This window comes from Euprymna scolopes, chromosome 9 (genome assembly GCF_053919585.1).
Source record: "Euprymna scolopes isolate OS-2025 chromosome 9, ASM5391958v1, whole genome shotgun sequence".
In the NCBI taxonomy this organism is placed as follows: domain Eukaryota; kingdom Metazoa; phylum Mollusca; class Cephalopoda; order Sepiida; family Sepiolidae; genus Euprymna; species Euprymna scolopes.
The window spans coordinates 32,896,258-32,915,558 of NC_136490.1; the positions used below are offsets into that span (position 1 = coordinate 32,896,258).

Sequence of the window (19,301 nt, forward strand, 5' to 3'; positions counted from 1 at the left end):
GCCTGAGGTATCTGCACTAAGAAATGCTTACATGTTCGAATATTTCTATTTGTATACTCGTCCAGAGTGTCCTTGGTGGTTGGGGACCCAGAGCAAAACTTCCCACTTTAAACTTGACTTTATATTACATTCAAGTAGGGATAAGAGTAAATACAACACTCTGAACAGAAACGGTAGCTATATCGGAATCAGCAATTTAGAACAGAATCAGTAAATGTATTGGAATCAGCAATTTAGAACAGAATCAGTAATTGTCTCGGAATCAGCAAATTAGAACTGAATCAGTAATTGTATTGGAATCAGCAATTTCCAAAGTTTATGATGTTGACCAGCTTACAATTTATTCTTTTAATTCAGTTGACATTTACAATACTTGACAGTATCTGTTTCATAGCACAAAATCAATCACTTAATATCAATCAGTGTATCTATTTTGCCTATAACTCATCAGAAGAAATAGCAACAATCAATCCATCAAAACGAAATAAAGTGCGTTTTGACATAATTAAAATGTGAAAAGTGGATATATATATATATGTATATGCATATATATATATATATATATATATATGTATATAAATATATATATGTGTATATATATATATATATATATATATATATATATATATATATATATATATATATATAATTTAGTAATTTAAATTTTATGATGTGAAATGGTTAAATTTCAAATCTAGAATTTTTATTATACACAAGAGAAAATCTGGTATATTGAGCAATTTTTATTTAGCTGGGATTGTCTTTATAAAATATTACAGCCAATAGTATTTTGTAAGACCGATAATCACTGGATTTCCATATCAATAGATCTATTGCATTACATTATGCTGAAGTATATATATAATATATATATATATATATATATATATATATATATATATATATATATATATATATATTATTTTAAAAATATAATTCAGCCACTCTGATGAGTCGTAGACGACAAAACATGTGTCAGTGGATACTTATATTTTAAAATTAATAAAAATAATATATATATGCCGCTCCCCATTTAGGGGGTACCAAATTGGTCAAAGGGAAAACTATTCCCAACGCGCATTTAGGTAAAAATGCACTTTCGTATAAATAATTGAATTCGTTCCAAGAATATCGCTAACAAAAAAACAAAAACAAAAACAAAACAAAACCAAATAAAAGCATCTATCTATCTATCTATCTATCTATCTATATATATATATATATATATATATATATATATATATAACTACTTCATTTACTCACATAAAATTAATATACGAAAGTATAAATCTATGCGTAAACTTTAAGTATTTACTTCAAAAGTGCTCAATACGTAGATAGAGCTAATTAGTTAGTTATAAAATATATATGGCGATTAAGCTACACTGAATATTCCGCGTTTCATCCACTCTAGGATTCGTCAGGCTTATGTGCGAATTGTGGTTGTCTGTCCTTTTTATACACGCACCTACAGACAACCACAAAATTCGCACATAAGCCTGAAGAATCCTAGAGTGGATGAAACGCGGAATATTCAGTGTAGCTTAATCGCCATATATATTTTATAAATTACTATATATATATATATATACTTGTTTATTGTTATATAAACATGCTCACATCCCGCTGCTACAAATAGCCACTTGTTTCAATCAAACAACAGATATCATCAGGCAGCGACTTGACTATTCAAAAGTTCAATGAATAAATGAATGAATTTATTCATTGAACTTTTGAATAGTCAAGTCGCTGCCTGATGATATCTGTTGTTTGATTGAAACAAGTGGCTATTTGTAGCAGCGGGATGTGAGCATGTTTATATAACAATAAACAAGTATTATCAGCTCTTTTTATTGAGCACTATCTAACAACCTCGTTGAATTCATTAGTCCATTACTTTTGAAAATAAAAACCCCGAGTATATATATATATATATATATATATATATATATATATATATATATATATATATATATATGGGAAAACATACAGAGAGAGAGAGAGAGAGAGAGAGAGAGAGAGAGAGAGAGAGAGAGAGAGAGAGAATCCTGGAAGCAATGAGGGAACGTCTCTTCTCTCCCTCCCGTCCCTGTCCACTGGACACTAAGCTATCTTCGCCTGGAAATAATTGCTGATTTCTGGGATCCAAAGAACATTTTATCTTTCCTTTCTTGACTTGGATACTGTCCAACTTTCTTTTGCCTACATCAAACGGTGTAGGTAATTTATTGAATAAACCCTTTCACGTTGTGTATATAATAAAAAATAATATAAAAGGAAAAAACAAACCCTTTTTTCCTTTTATATTATTTTTTATTATATACTAGTACAATGTTGAAGCGTGACTCATTTCAATAGATGATCTCCTGATACTGAACAGAATTGTACTCCATTCTGAGGGTCTAATATTTACTTACCTCCCTACTAATGCGTGCAGGCACAAGGTCTAGTTTAAAGTCAGATGTCCAACTCCCGGAATAAGTAGGCACTCTGGACAGATATAAAAATAGCTAGGTTCAAATCCTTCTTCAATGAAACTGCCTCCGGTAATAAACATATCTTTTCTTCACGAAAGGAGGAGGCAAAGCCTAGGAGAATATTCTATTTAGAAAAAAAAAAACTGAAAATTCTTATGATTCCAGATCGAAAGACAGAACTGAGCAGTTTGGATGGTTGTAAAAGTTGTTTAGATTGGACTTTCAGCATCACCTGATAAGGATGCGTCAGGTTACGGCACCCCTCCCCCTGACACTTTCCCAAAACAGAAGGTAATGCCTATGAGGATGGCATCCAGAGATAAAACAGGTCCATACTCCTTTATAAGAGCCTAGGAACACCTATATGTTCTTTCTGTTATTTTTTCTGTTGAGTAAATTCCGTTGCAGGACGACAACGGGTGGTGGGGGACGGTGGACGTATTTTCTGGGGAGTCATTTGGTCATTGAACACCGTTTATTATTTCTGAGCGTTATTGATACGATTTTTAGTTCGCCGATAATAAAATAGAATATTTTCGTATTTTCTTTTTCTCCGTTCTCACGTTGTCTGCTCTCGTTCGATCTTCCGTGGGGGAAAAAAGACCCTGACCTACACAACTCGATCGACTTGTCTACTTCTAGACGAATCGTTTATTTCACATATTTATACAGACACACCGTAAATAAGATGAGTAAATAAATAAAACAATTAAACTTGAAACACTTTTATTTTAACGACAAAACAGGATTTATTTAAATAAAATAAAAGATCTAACAAACACGAGAAGAAAACGAAAGTGAAACTTGCTATAAATCTACAAAATCGGTGAGTCATACAAATGTTTTTATAATAGATTCGATGTGTGTGAGATTAAATAATTATTTACTTACAATATTGTACGCATATTAAATTAATACTTAATTGATTATACGATCGATTTCGCTCTATTAAAAAAAACAAAAAAACAAAACAAAATAAACTTTTTTTTTTCGTTTTTAAACTAGAAAAAAAAAAACGTGGGTTGCTTTGACAAACTAGGCATTTTGTACTGCAAACAGACACGGAACCCGGTGAACCAAGTGCAAGAGAGATTCGGGCAGTTTCACTTAAAGGGACGATCAGAGTCTTGGAAAGATCTCTGTTGGAATGTCTGAGTTGGATGGCATCCGGTGTGATGCCCCATCTCCAGCTTGTACAAATTGATTAGAAAAATTAATAAAATAAAACAAACAAAAAACAAGGTAACATTTATTGGGTAAGTTTCTACCAGTATTTTGTTTAATTTTCTATTTTTGAACAATTATCGAGATTCCAAAAATGCTCGTAATTTTTGTTCTAATGTAACAGTTGTAACACTCGGCACTACTTGTTTTTCAAATTAAATAAACGCTTTAAAATAAGATACACCTCGGTAAGATAAAGTTATCTTGCCTTTGATAACATTTATTTGTCATATATTTGATTTTTGAACAATGGCTACTTTTAGTTTTATTTTATTTTATTTTATTATTGTACCTGATCAACTACAGCTTTTGTTTAATTGTTAAGGGCTTTTACAGAATTTAAACCGAACCAAAACAAAACTTACGTTAGGGTTAAAAAAATAATACAAAAACATGTTCAACTACCACTTTTAATTTGTTTGATGATAAGTTTGATTATTAAATAGACCAATATCACGGCGACACGGCGTATGTACGCTCATGTGTGTGTTTCTCGTCTGTGCGTGACTTACACATTATTAACTTTTAAATAATTGAATATTTAGTGAAATTTAAGATGTAAAATTATTTTTGATGTTTGTGCAGTATGCGGACGGTTCTTTCTTTTTTTTTTTTTTTTAGATAATTTTCAAGTTAAATTCAATGTTTACAGTATATTTTGTTTCTTAAATAGTTAAGTGAAATACAACGTAGTTAAAAAGTGGTGCTAATGCAGAGATCCGCGCTATTTTTTAAATCGTTTTTCCACGTTTAATTAAAGTTTTATGATATGTTTTTTTTTATTCAATTGTAAGGTTAAAGTACAGATTATGTACAAAACAGCCTCCCCTCCCCATGTTAAGAATGGCTTTTTAAATAATAACGCTATTATTTTAGCACGGATCACTCTCTGCATGAGTACCTAAAAAGTCCCTCCGATCCAGGTTAAGAATGGCTTTCTCGGTAATAACCTTATTATTTCAGCACAGTCCGTAAACTGCACAAGTACCCGATTTTAAACATCTTATTAAAAAAAAAAAAAGAAGAATCCAATTACGAAATTAATTCCACCATAACGCATTTCAGTTTATTCGTAAACATTTTAATCTTTTGTTGATAGTTAAAAAATGAATTAATTCGTGAACCTTCAAAATTTTAAAGGAATTTGAAAGTATTTAAACTGTCTTATGAAAAGTTATTTCTCGCTTTAAAATTCTTAGCAAATCCACATGTATTAAAAGTTTTGGAAGTGATAAAGATCCAATAATTTAATAAAAAGAGATTAAAACAACATAAACGTAACAATTTGTTGTTTTATCACAATTTGGTTCAAATAATAAATTTAATGACCAAATGATACAATAACAACAATAATAATCTATATATTAATACCGTACCTTTTGCTAAGAATTTTAAAGTGAGAAATAATTTTTCATAAGACAGTTTAAATACTTTCAAATTCCTTGAAAATTACATACGTACGTGTGTCGTGTCACGGTTTCCGAATTACAAGTTATTCGATCGGGAGATCCTATTTATTAAAAAGGGGGATATAAGGTGATAAATATACTACGAACATTAAATTAGTGCAAGGAGATGCTAATTTAATGTTCGTAGTATGTTATCACCTTCTATCATCCTTCTTAATAAATAGGATCTCCTGATCGAATAACTTGTAATTTGGAAACCGCGACACACACGTATGTACGTGTGTACGTACGTAAAAAAAAAAAAAAAAAAAAAAAAAATCATGTCGCTGTTGGGGCGTACGTGAAACTAAAATATACTTTTTTGGTCTTCTGGCTAGGATTCAAGAGTAATATCTGTTTTGTCTAAAGATGGTATAATGATATCGTGGGGTTTCCGTTCGTGCCGGACGTCCATACAGTAGAAATATGTCACAGACTCCTATAAGGATATTGGAGGTAAACCGTAATAATTAGATACTTAGATAAATACTTCTACAGTTTTAACAAAATGTCCACAGAATGATCAGCAACAATATATTACATAGATGCCGCTGTGGAATTTCCATAGGTCCCGCTGCTGCTCACCAATGATGATGATGACGACGACGACGACGATGATGATGATGATGAATAAATAAATTAATAAAAAATAAATTAAACTCTTAAAAGATGGCTACATTTGTTTACGGAGAAACAGAAATGCATTGTGGTGAATTCAAATTTCATAACTTTTAAATAAGATTAAAAGAAATGTTTATTTTACGCTATTGATTTCAATAAATATTCGATTATGAGTAAATAAAACGTAATTCAATGTGTAATTCATGCAGTAGTCGTCACACATTTTTATTAATTCAGAGTAAAATTTGTCATGTCATTTGAAAAACAAAAGATTTTAAAAGACTTGTAAAAATCTCATGAAATTTAATTGATTAAAATCTAAATCTGCTGATGAAAACAATTTTTTTACACAAATGATTTTTTTTTTAAATACAATAAAAAAGTTAAATTTTACTTTCTTTCCACCCTAACGGCTTTTATAGGTTTTTCGGGTATGCTGAAAACGAATATTGCATTTAAATTTGGCGCAAACAAGTAGTTTTCTGGACATTTAGCAATGTAGTTCCTTATGTTACGTACGCACGTCAAAAATATGCGCGTATAAAATGGCTATCAGTTAAGGAATTACATTGCTTAATATCCAGAAAACTACTTGTTTGCACCAAATTTAAATGCGATATTCGTTTTCAGCATACCCGAAAACCTTTCTATCATTTTAAAGGTGAGTGTTAAGGTGGAAAGAAAGTAAAATTTTACCTAAAATAAAAAAAAAAATTAGTTTAAAAGTCTATTTTGCGTACAGCCTAATTGAATATATATATATATATATATATATATATATATATATATATATATATATATATATATATATATATATATATATATACCCACCCGTCACGGAACGAAAATATGTCATATTCCAAAAGTCACGTAAATTGATCAAGTAGTTTTTTTGTATAGAGACAATATTTTTTTACGATTTTAATAGTAAATCGTAGCCATTACAAGGTTGATTTTGATATCAGTAGTTCGAATTGGGTTGTCTCTCTATTAAATATAGCGGATCAAGACAGCTTTATCTAACATTTGATTTTCTTAGTTTAAAAACTTACATGATCAATTTACGTAATCTTTTGGAACATGACCATGCTCGTTCTGTGACGGGCATGTACATTTTATATATATATATATATATATATATATATATATATATATATATATATATATATATATATATATATTAATGAGGTTGAACTCTGGACTCGCACCTTATTTTTTTTATTAAATTAAATGAATGTTGATTGTTTTTCTTTTTGTTCGACTCAGTTAAAATAAAACAGGCTAAGTTTAGTTTTTAAAACGTGCTCAACTGCTCAATATAAAGAAGCGCAATGAGGACTAAGGACTATAAATTTATGTTTATCTGTTGACAAATTGGTTTTCTCCTTTTTCCAAACATATAGACATATGTTTTGCGTTTGCATGAGTGTTGCAACTGTTTCATCTAGTGATTGCATTCAAATATTGTAATGCTTGGTTCAAAATTATTTTCATTGAAATGGATTTCGGCAGATTTCACAACATATATATTTTACTTCAAATTTTGTTAAAAACAAACAAATAAACAATCTTTAACATTAAAAATAAGTTGCATGTTTAATCGTATACACGAGACGCAAACAAAACATGACGCAAACATGACATCTGGAAAGAGAAATATGGCTAATATGGTGCTTGTTTAAAATTATATTTATTAAAAGATTTTTTTTAATTCAGAAAAAGCTTTACGCACTTGCCACCGAAACGAAGATGTATGTTCCCAAAATTACGTAAATTGATCAAGTACTCTTTGTTTTAAGAAAATAAAAGTTTACAATTCTTACCGATTTTTATACTCAACCGTATTAAGTATAAGGCTAATTTTGATCTAGATACTTCGAATTGAGTTGTCTCCCTCTTATTTCATCATTGCTGATGATAATATTACAACTCGCTTAGTCGTAAAATGTGATTTTCTTGGTTAAAAAAACAAAAATACCCGATCAATTTACATCATTTTTGGGATCTTTGTTTCGCGACGATAAGAGTTTTCTGTATTTTTGTTTTTTAAAGTGTTATTCTGAGTAAGCATTGCCGATATAAAGAAACATGGTGAAAAAGGAGTTTTCTTCTTTTTACCGACATGTTATTGACAAAAAAAAAAGTAAAAATTGGAGTTATCTCCCTTTTTTGGGTTGGCAGATAAGCCTTTTAAGGGTATTTATTTGCTCCCTCACAGAGCAAATTAGGCACAAGGCCGATTTTTAATTTGAGGAGTGAAAGGGGAAATGGAGACCAACTCCCCGGGGAGTAGGGGAGCTGGATAGTGACAATTGGTATGAAGGGTTGCCCCTACATTAACCAAAAAACACGCTATGTGATATACGTATATCTGTACGTGATGTTGCGAAGCTAATCAAAAACCTTGATTCGAGTAAAGCAACTGGCCCTGATGGTATTCCAATTATAGTACTCAAAAAACTTCAACCTGAACTAGCGCCCATACTTACAAAACTGTTTAAACGTTGTCTTAAGGAGAATAGTTTCCCATCTCCCTGGAAAATCTCATCAGTATGCCCTGTATTTAAGAATTCAGGTGATCGCTCATCCCCCTCTCAGTACAGGCCAATAAGTCTCCTGTGCGTTATGAGTAAGTTGCTAGAATCTGTGTTAAATACAGAAGTAATCAAACATCTCAACAAAAATAACCTTCTTAGTGACACTCAATATGGTTTCCGTTCTGCTAGATCTACAGCAGATGTCCTTACAGTTATATCGCATAGGATTAGCAAATCTCTCGACGGTGGCAATCTTTCTAGGGCAATTGCTCTTGACATATCTAAAGCTTTTGATAGGGTATGGCATAAAGGTTTACTTCATAAGATCGCTAGCTATGGTATAGCTGGAAAAGTCTTCTCAATTATTAAATCATTTCTTTCTGATAGGTTCATAAGAGTAGTAGTTGAGGGGCAAAAATCAGAAGCTCACAGTATTAATGCCGGTGTCCCTCAGGGATCCATCCTGGGCCCAACTCTTTTCCTGATCTACATTAATGATCTTCCAAATCATATCCTTACATCATTTGTAGACATTTATGCTGACGACACTACCATTTATGGTACCACATCTAAGACAGTAAACGACCAAGTTCTCTCCAATTCTCTCTCCTCTGATCTTGAGCACGTAGTACAATGGGGAAAGGAGTGGCTGGTTACTTTTAATGCATCTAAAACCAAGCTTCTCTCTTTACATCATCAACATTCTAATCCACATTTGTCATCAATTGAAATGAATGGCTCTCGTCTTCAGGAGGCCTCAAGTTTTGACAAGCTTCTGGGCTTGACCATTACTCCTGATCTTAAATGGAACACGTATATCAAATCTGTTGCCAAGGCCGCTGGAAAAATGGTGGGATCTTTCTATCGATCCAGTAGATATCTCACTGCTGATGCTATTCTCTACCTATATAAGAGCCAGGTACGTCCAAGGATGGAATACTGTTGCCACATCTGGGCAGGAGCTGCTAGAAAGGACTTGTCCTGCCTTGATAGAGTTCAAAATAGACTTCGTAGCCTCGTAGGAGATGTCCTTTTCTCCTCCTTGCAACCTCTATCTCACAGAAGAGATGTTGCGAGTTTGTCTCTGATGTATCGTTATTTTCATGGAAAGTGTTCAACTGAGCTTCAATCTTTGGTCCCCCCTCGCCAAACTTTCACAAGAAACACTCGTCTAGCTTTAAACACTATCAATAATTTCCCCCACTCTTTATCTGTGCCTAAACCTAAACGTAGATTCCATGAACAAAGCTTCTTTCTTAGAACTGCACGCCTGTGGAATTGTCTCCCGTTTTCCTGCTTTCCGGCTGACTACAATATGGTTGTCTTCAAGTCTAAAGTAAATAAGTTCTTGATGAGCCGTTCCATATAAGTTATTAAATTTACCAAATTTTCATTACTAATGATTACTATATTGACCAATTTCTACTGTACACTCTTTAACCCTTATCCTTGAGTGGCCTCTGGGCCTTGATAATGTGGTGATGCCTTTGTAAAAAAAAAAAAAAAAAAAAAAAAAAAAAAACCAAGATCTTATATGTGGGGTTGCCTCCACATATGGTATTTGCTTTACACTTGTTGCCCAGGCCCCGAAGGACCTGGGGCCCCGAAGGGAAGGACCTGGGCCGGGGAAGTAAGGCTGAATTTCATGAATTTAGCCTTAAAATTTTTTGGGTTTGTATTACTGTACACATATATTCGAAAAAGTTGTCAAAAAACAAATATATAACAAATAAATGTTATCAAAGGAAAGATAAATTACTTTTCTACCAAACTGGATATAATTTTCGTGTTTTTATTCAATTTAACATGTTTATTCAGCTCGAAAAGCATACAGTGTTTACCGATGTATTGGAAAATTCAAAATGGCGGCCGACTCTCTCTTTAACACGGTAAGTTCGGAAAAATGTGTAATAAATAATAAACTAGACAAAATACTGTTAGAAATTCGCTCAATATATGTTACAGTAACATAACTTGACATATATTCGGTGGTTTTTTAATAGTATTTTGTCTAGTTTATTATTTATAACACCTTTTCCCGAACTTACAGTGTTAAAGAGAGAGTCGGCCGCCATTTCGAATTTTCCAATACATCGGTAAACACTGCATGTTTTTCGAGCTGAATAAACATGTTAAATTGAATAAAAACACGAAAATTATATCCAGTTTGGTAGAAAAGTAATTTATCTTGCCTTTAATAACATTTATTTGTTATATATTTGTTTTTTGACAACTTTTTTGAATCTATGTGTACAGTAATACAAACCCTTTTTTATTTTTTTTATTTTTTATTTTTAAGTAGTTTGGCCTTCAAAAATTATATTTGGTCATTTTAAAACTTTTGCTTCAATTTCGTTTTTTTTTTTTTCTTATTATTTTACAAAAAATATTTATTTGACATTAATTATTAAAGAAAACGTTATAATTAATTTGGGTATTTTTTTAGATTAGGTCCACCTCCACAATTTTCTTTTAAATGACAACTTTTATTAGAGGTTTTTGACTATGCTGAATACGAAAATTGCATTGAAATCTTGCAGAAATAATTAGTTATCGAGATATAAAAAGTTGTATTATGCATTGTATTTTTTGGCGGCCATCTTTTTTTTTACGCGCGTGCAGTGTCAGTCCTAGATGAGTAGATTTGTTTATGGCGCGTAAAAAATGGCCGTCAAAGAATACAATGCATAATACAACTTTTTATATCTCGATAACTACTTATTCCTGCAAAATTTCAATGCGATTTTCGTATTCAGCATAGTCGAAAACCTATAAAAGTCGCCATTTAAAAGAAAATTGTTGAGGTGGACCTAATCTAAAAAAATACCCAACTAAGTATTCTTGAAACAGTTTCGACTTCAAACGTTTTATTGCCTTTTGTTTTGTTTTTTGTTGTTGTTTCTTTTTTAAACATAATTTTTAGCTATTTTTGGTACTCATGCAGAGAGTGATCCGTGCTGAAATAATAACGTTATTATTTAAAAAGCCATTCTTAACATGAGGAGGGGAGGGTGTTTTGTACCTATTCTGTACTTTAACCTTACAATTGAATAAAAAAAACAAACATATACAACTTTAATTAATCGTGGAAATACGATTTAAAAAATAGTGCGGATCGCTCTCTGCATTAGCACCCTAGTTTTTTCAATGATTTTACATATCTGGTAATAACTATTAAAGAAATTTTTATAATTATATATTTTTACGCTGTTGAGGGTAACAGCGCAGTAAGGTGATATTTGTATAACAACTCTTCATTAAACAAAATCTCCATTTACAGGTTTCTTTCAGCTAGGTCAGAGAAAGCCAGTGTGTAGTATGAAAAGCTAAACACATCGATTTTCTCTATTATTCATTGAGAGTCAAATATTTGTTGACCAATTTAAACTGCCATCTTATCAAATGTAGGAGTTCTAATTATGCTATTAACTTGTTAAGAGATGAGGACATTATTGTCAAAGGAGGTTGATTTTTTTTTTTCAAAGTAAAAAATAATTGGGAATTAACTTGAATCAAGTAAAGATTAGATACCCCGTAGTAGTAAACGAAGATTGGTGAACATTTCAAGTGACACCGGTTGTTCGACCTTGACATTGCCGTTGGTTGTTCGTAAACACGTCAAATAGCAGACATGGTCGAATGTTCACGAACAAGATTTTTTTAAAAATATATTTACAAAACTTTTAAAGATTTAAAAGAAAAAATATATATTTACAAAACATTTTCTTTAATATTAAATATTTACAAAACTTTTAAGCATTTATGCAAAACTTTTTAATGTAAGTAATAAAACGAACGTATTTAAACAAAATACATTTAAATATAAATGGGTGTCTTTCTGAGTGCGTTTTTTAAATGTATATTTACAAAACTTTTTAATAAAACTACTACTAATAATAATATAAATCTATATAAATAAAACAGTAGACGTATGTGTGTGTGTAAATATCTAACAGGTAAACTATTAAACTACTGTTCACATAGCACTGAAATTCTCAGGAAATAATATTCATGCACCAAGGGTGGTTTATGTTTCGTCGGGTTCCTGTAATTTCTATGCCCCCACGTGGTGACCGCTGCTACTACATTTTAAGAGCGGGAAGGAAAGAACCAGAAACGCGTTCGTTCATATCAAAGACTTTATTTAAACTCCCCCTGATATTAACCAAGGGCAAGTAACTCTTTATTATTACACATCTCCGTTTGTCGAGATCCTTTTTTTTTTCCTTCTTTATTTACAGACAGTTTTAACCTTTATTTACAAACAGTTTTAACCTTTATTTACAAACGGTAACATTTCTTATCTTTGCAAACAAAGTCTTTCAAGTAGTTCGGTTTTTTTGATAATCGTCCTCTGCTTGTTACAGTTGTCTCCTGTTTTTGCTTAACTTCACTTCTTCTGGAGGAGTTGTCTACGTTTTCCAAAATAGGTAGTAAATGTTTTCTGTTCCTTTTTAGACTTTCTCCAGAGTTCAACTTTACTGTATATGTCCTATTTTTCTTATTTGTTGCTGTGACTATACCAGTATTCCTCCACATTTTCTCTTCATCCGTTTTCTCTCGGATTCTGTCTCCCATTCTTAGTGGTTTCAAGTCTTTACTTCCATGTCTTTTGTCGTAATTTATTTTACTTTTTGTTTTGTAAACCCCATCTCTCTCTTTTACTTTTCGTGAATTTGGCCATTTGGGTTTTAATTTATTTGGATGACTGGGTAAAGTTGTTTTAATTTTTCTACCCATCAAGAGTTCTGCTGGGCTAACTCCCGTAGCAGTTATTGGTGTACTATGGTAAGCCATTAATGCGAGAAATGTCTGGTTGTCGTAATATTCTTTTTGCAATTTTCACTGCGCTTTCGGCAGCTCCATTCGCCTGAGGGAAATGCGGACTCACTGTGGTGTGTGTGAATCCATATTGTTTTGCAAATTCTTTGAAATATGTGCTTGTGAACTGTCCTCCATTATCACTTACGATCTCCTCAGGTATTCCCCATCGAGCAAATATTTCTCGTAATTTCCCAATTATCATTTTGCTGGTTAGTGGATTTAATCTCGCGATTTCCAAGTAACGGGAGAAATAGTCTGTTACGACTAAGTAATATTCTCCCTCCAATTTTAGGATGTCTGTCCCCAATTTCTGCCACGGCCTATCTGGCAACGTAGTTGGTTTCAATGTTTCATTGGGATTTGCAGCACGATGACTATTGTAAAAATCACATCGTCTAATGAGATCTTCTATTTCTTGTGATATTCTCGGCCACCATACTGACATTTTGGCTCGTTCTCGGCATTTGTGTAACCCCCAGATGTCCTGTATGTATTGCTTGTAATATTTCTGCTTTGAGATTTTGTGGAACCACTATTCGATCTTGATAAAATAAAATTTCCTGATGAACTGATAGATCATTCCTAAAGTTAAAATAAGGTTTAACTCCCTTGTTTAATCTATCCTCCTTGCTCGGCCAACCATTTGATGTTAAATGGATAATCTCCTGCAGTTTTGAATCCTTAGATGTAGCATTCCTAATTTCTTTTAATTTTCTATCAGTAGCTGATCTGGTCTTTATGATAGTGTCTATATACATTTCTACATCTTTCTCCGTGGTGCTTTCTGCTTTTTCGGTTGGACTTCTAGACAGTGCATCTGATACCAGCAAAAGTTTCCCAGGAACATACTCTGCTATAGGATTGTATCTCCTAAGTCTCATCAACAGTCTTTGACATCTCAAAGGAGTGTTATTCAGATCCTGAGTATTTATCAACGGTACCAAAGGTTTATGATCCGTTAGAAGACAAAACTGATCTAGTCCCGCGATGTATCTGTCAAATTTCTCACAGGCCCATACGCTCGCTAAACATTCTTTTTCAATTTGAGCATAGTTTTGTTCTGTTTGTGTCAGCGTACGAGAGGCATAAGCTATGACTCTCAATATTTTATTTTCTTCTTGGAAAATTGCAGCGCCAAGTCCATAGCTGCTCGCATCCGCACTAATCGTGATGGGCTTTTTTGGATCATAATAAGTCAATATCGGTGCCTGTGTCAATAGTTCTTTAACGCTTTGGAATGACTTTTCTTGAGGTTCATTCCAAGCCCAAACCGTATCTTTTTTCAATAATTCCAGCATTTGTTGTAATGCCGCTGCTAAGTTAGGCATGAATTTCCCTAGATACTGACTCATTCCCAAAAATCTTCTTAGCTCTGTGACTGATGTAGGGGCAGACAACTTTTTTATCGCTTCTAACCGTTCTTCAGTGGGTTGTATCCCCTTAGCTGATATGCTGTGGCCGAAGTATTTTATAATGCTTTTCCTGAATTCCTACTTCTCTTTGTTTAATTTTATTCCTGCTTGCTCTATTATTTTTAGTGCTACTGTAAGCCTTCTATCATGTTCCTCCATCGTTTTTCCATGAATTAATATGTCATCTATTATGACGTGAACACCTTCAACATTTTCTAGAAGCTTGGACATTTTCCGTTGAAAAATTTCCGGTGCTGATGATATTCCAAAGGGCAATCTTTTAAAACAATATCTCCCGAATGGGGTTATGAAAGTCGTAAGCAACCGACTCTCTTTTGCCAATGGAATTTGGTGAAACCCACTGGCTGCGTCCAGTTTTAAAAATATCACTGAGCTGTTCAATTTAGGTGATATATCCTCCAGATTCGGCAGCATATAGTATTCGCGTTTTACTGCTGAATTTAATTTTTTTAGATCGATACACAACCGTACTTCTCCGTTTTGTTTTCGCACCAGAACGATTGGACTGTAGTACTTACCAACACAACAAACGCCCTCGTGTTTGTGCCTTGTATAGGCATGCGCGACAACAAAACTTGGGTTTTTATAAGCGGAAGTCTCGAGGTTGTCAGGAATCTACAGGCGCATGCGCAAAAGAAGGGATTGAGATAGTTGTATAAAGGCAGGTCGAGTGAGAAGGTTGTTGTTGTTGTTGTCATTAGACGTTACAGTGACGTGTGCGTTAGCAGGTGATTAAGAGGCGGTTTATTTTTGTGTGTCAAGTCGCGCACCTCGGTGAAGGTCATATAAATTGTTCACCTCGGTGAAGGTGAAGGTCATAAGCTATTTCGGCAATTTCATTTTGTCTCTTTTCCTGGACGACTATGGCTGGGGCAAAGTTTGATTTAAAACTGATACCCGAATTCGACGGATCTACTTCTGTTGTCGACTGGGTCGAAAGGGTTGAGCTGACCTGCAACCTTTGTGAAGTAAAGGGGGTGCATACCGTGATTCCCCTGAGATTGGCTGGAGGCGCCCTAAGTGTATATCAGCAACTGAATGCTGTGGAGAAGGCTGATATTACCTGTATAAAAAATGCTTTATACAAGGCATTTGCTATGGATCCCTGTACGGCCTACGAAACATTTGCCACTAGGAAGCTCATGCCATGAGAAACCGTGGACGTCTTCTTCGCGGAGCTGAAGAAACTTGCAGTTCTATTTGGCAATGGAGTGTCAGAGCAAACACTGGCGTATGCGTTTGTGGCCGGCCTTCCCACCCATGTTAAGCAACTGTTGAGGGCTTCCACCAGCGTATCTGTAACGCCCATGGAACATTTGTTAGAACGCGCTCGAGCCATTATCAGAGATGAGGAGGACCTGAGGGAACCGGTTGTAATGATGGTGCAGGCAGCTAAGACTAATGCTGAAAAGAGTCCCAGTTTGAGACCTACGACCAATGGGAGATGCTTCTGCTGTGGCCAGCGAGGCCATATCGCAAGAAATTGTACTAACAAGGGGCGGGGGCGCCCGTGCTGTTTCCAATGTGGTAGCTATGGACATTTATCCCAAAATTGTGCAGGAAATGCATCAGAGGGCAGGACGTCAGCGCCGCCCTGTTCCCCGGACAAGATTTAATTGAGGCGCAACCGACAATAAATGTGTACATGAACCAAGTGTTTTGTTCAGCTCTTCTCGACTCCGGGTGCTCACACACCATCATGAGTGCCAAGTTGTGTCGAAACTGGACAAAGCAGAACATCAAAGTAACCACAATAGGTGGCAATACGGAAGCTTGCTGTGGAGCCGGAACTGTCAAAGTCCACACAGACTCTGGTGTGGCCGCAAACATTAATGTGCTGGTGATGCGAGGGGATTTGCTGGGATTCGATGTACTGTTGGGATATGATGCTATTAAGGCACTGGGGGGAGTGGTTATCGGAAGAGATGGGACTGTGCGATTTTTGGAAACCCCAGTGTGTGCTGCAGTTCATATTGATTGGCCTGATTTTAAGGTGGACTATGACCCTCACCAAAAAACATGGACTGCATCACGGAAGTGGACAGAAGGAAGGGCGCCAACCGAACTCAAGAATAGCATTGCAGAGTACTCGATACCCAACGAGGCCCATAATGAATACGAGAAGGAACTTGAGGCATGGATCCAGGATGGATGGCTGATCCCCTACCCCAACAAGCTGGGACCACCCAATGGTCTGATTCCCTTAATGGCGGTAGTCCAGTATAACAAATCAAAAGTTCGTCCGGTGCTGGACTATCGTGAACTCAATAGATACATTGAGACGTACACTGCCGATGCTGACGTGTGCGCCAGCAAGCTGAGAGAATGGCGCCAGAAGGGCTCCAATGTGTCTATAGTAGGCTTGCGGAAGGCTTATTTGTAGGTGTGAGTGGATGAGACATTGTGGCCGTTCCAGACAGTGTGGTTCCGGGGTCAGAGATACTGCCTTACTCGGCTTGGCTTTGGGCTGAATGTGGCACCGCAAATCATGAAGACCATCGTAAATGCAGTGTTGTCCAGGAAAAGACCACTGAGGACGCAACATCGGCCTATATTGATGATGTGTACGTCAATAAAGACGTACAATCTGCGTCGCACGTCAGAGAAAAGTTAGCTCAATTCGGGTTGGAGTGCAAGGATCCCGAACGTCTAAGGGATGGAGCACGGGTATTAGGATTGGACGTTTGCAGGAAAGACGGTACCTTACGATGGAGGCGTTGCAGTGATATTCCAACCATCCCTGATGTTATTACGCGGCAGACTATTTTTTCCTTGTGTGGGAAACTTATTGGTCACTTGCCAGCGTGTGGCTGGCTCCGAGCAGCTGTGGGCGTCATCAAACGCAGGGCAAGTTCAGTAACTACAGGTTGGGATGATGTATCTGATGATGCTCTTCTAACTCTGATGACGACAGAAACCCTAGAGAGAGTTAACAAGGAGGATCCTGCCCGTGAAGAATGGTGTGTCGATGGGGACACTGTGAATGTGTGGGTTGACGCTAGTTCTTTGGCATTGGGAGTGTTATTGGAGCAACGTGAAAATGTAATTGAAGACGCATGCTGGCTGCGACCCGTGAATGATGCTCAACACATCAACCTGGCGGAACTGGATGCTGTTGTGAAGGGTTTAAATCTGGCACTGCAATGGCAGTCGAAGAAGTTACACTTGTACGCAGATTCTCTCTGCGTCTACCACTGGGTGTCCGACACTCTCTCGGGATGAACAAAAGTCTGTACTAAGGCAGCCAGTGAGATGTTAATCCAGCAGAGGCTAAACACCCTGAAGAGTCTGGTATCAGAATATGACCTGTCAGTGAGTGTAACGCTCGTGGCATCACACTGTAATCGTACAGACCAACTAACCTGTGTGCCTCACAAATGGTATGAAGCTGTGAAGACAGGCGTGGAGTTTACTGCTCGATCTTGCGCAGTTGGTGCGATTAGCTCATGCCAAATACAAAGAATTCATGTGCAGAGGACATCCAGGTATCAAAAGAACTTTGTATTTTGCGAGGCGTGTGGACCCGGCAGTGGCAAGGGTGGATGTCAGGCAGATCATCAAGCACTGTGAGGCATGCCAGTCTATCGATCCTGCACCTGAGCAATGGCAGAAGGGGCGATTGGAAGTTGAGCATGTGTGGCAACGATTAGTGATGGATATTACCCATTACAGTGGTAAGCCCTTTCTAACCCTTATCGACTGTGGACCCACTCGTTTTGCGGTGTGGCGGCAAATGACCAGGCAGGACTCAGCGAATGTTGTCCGCCAACTGTCATCTATCTTTTCTGAGCGAGGTGCGCCGGAAGAGATATTGACGGACAACGATGCTGCTTTTTGTAGCCACCAAGTTCAGCAGTTATTGAATGAGTGGGGTGTCCGACTACGACTGCGATGTGCTCATGTGCCATCAAGGAATGGCATTGCTGAGAGGAGCCATCGCAGCATCAAGAGAATTGCTGCCAGAAAGCAATGCACCATTACCGAGGCCACGTATTTGTATAACATCACACCAAAGGATGGGAAGACATTAACAACAGCACCGGCCAATGCCATACACAAATACCATATTAGGATAAAGGGCATTGACACTGTCCAACCAATCGACGAGGAGAGTCATAACAAATACAAGGTAGGGGATCCAGTTTGGGTTAGACCCCCTGGAAACCGGTGCACCACCAAGTTCAAGCGAGGACGAATATCTGGAGTGGTCAGCCAGCAGTCGGTCCTTGTTGATGGAACCCCATGCCATGTGCGCGATCTTCGCCCAGCTAGTGAAGTACATCCCACAACTACAGAGAGCAATGAATCATCAGATGATGAGCTGCTGATAAGGGAGGTCACCGAGCAAGAGAGTGGTAGTTGTAGTTCGTCTGATCAGGCAGGATCAGAACCAGAACCAGAACCACACCCAGAACCAGAACCAGAACCTGAATCCGAGAGTGTGAATACCACCCTTCGCAGAAGCCAACGAACTAAGAGGCCACCCCCGGAGTGCACTCTATGTGATCATCAGATCAGGGGGGAGTGTAGTACTTACCAACACAACAAACGCCCTCGTGTTTGTGCCTTGTATAGGCATGCGCGACAACAAAACTTGGGTTTTTATAAGCGGAAGTCTCGAGGTTGTCAGGAATCTACAGGCGCATGCGCAAAAGAAGGGATTGAGATAGTTGTATAAAGGCAGGTCGAGTGAGAAGGTTGTTGTTGTTGTTGTCATTGGACGTTACAGTGACGCGT

General features: G+C 36.2%; 1 protein-coding gene across 3 annotated transcripts in view; it reads left to right on the forward strand.

Moving 5' to 3' along the window:
* Positions 1 to 2,943: 2,943 nt before the first annotated feature.
* Positions 2,944 to 19,301, forward strand: part of LOC145284481 (coatomer subunit alpha-like) — a 138,939-nt gene continuing 122,581 nt past the window's right edge. For 2 of the 3 annotated variants that reach the window (XM_080133340.1, XM_080133342.1), the window contains exon 1: positions 2,944 to 3,303. The gene's annotated coding sequence lies outside the window, so the exon portion shown is untranslated. Of the gene's footprint in view, positions 3,734 to 19,301 lie in introns of all 3 variants that reach the window. The other variant, XM_080133341.1, reaches the window with a different exon arrangement.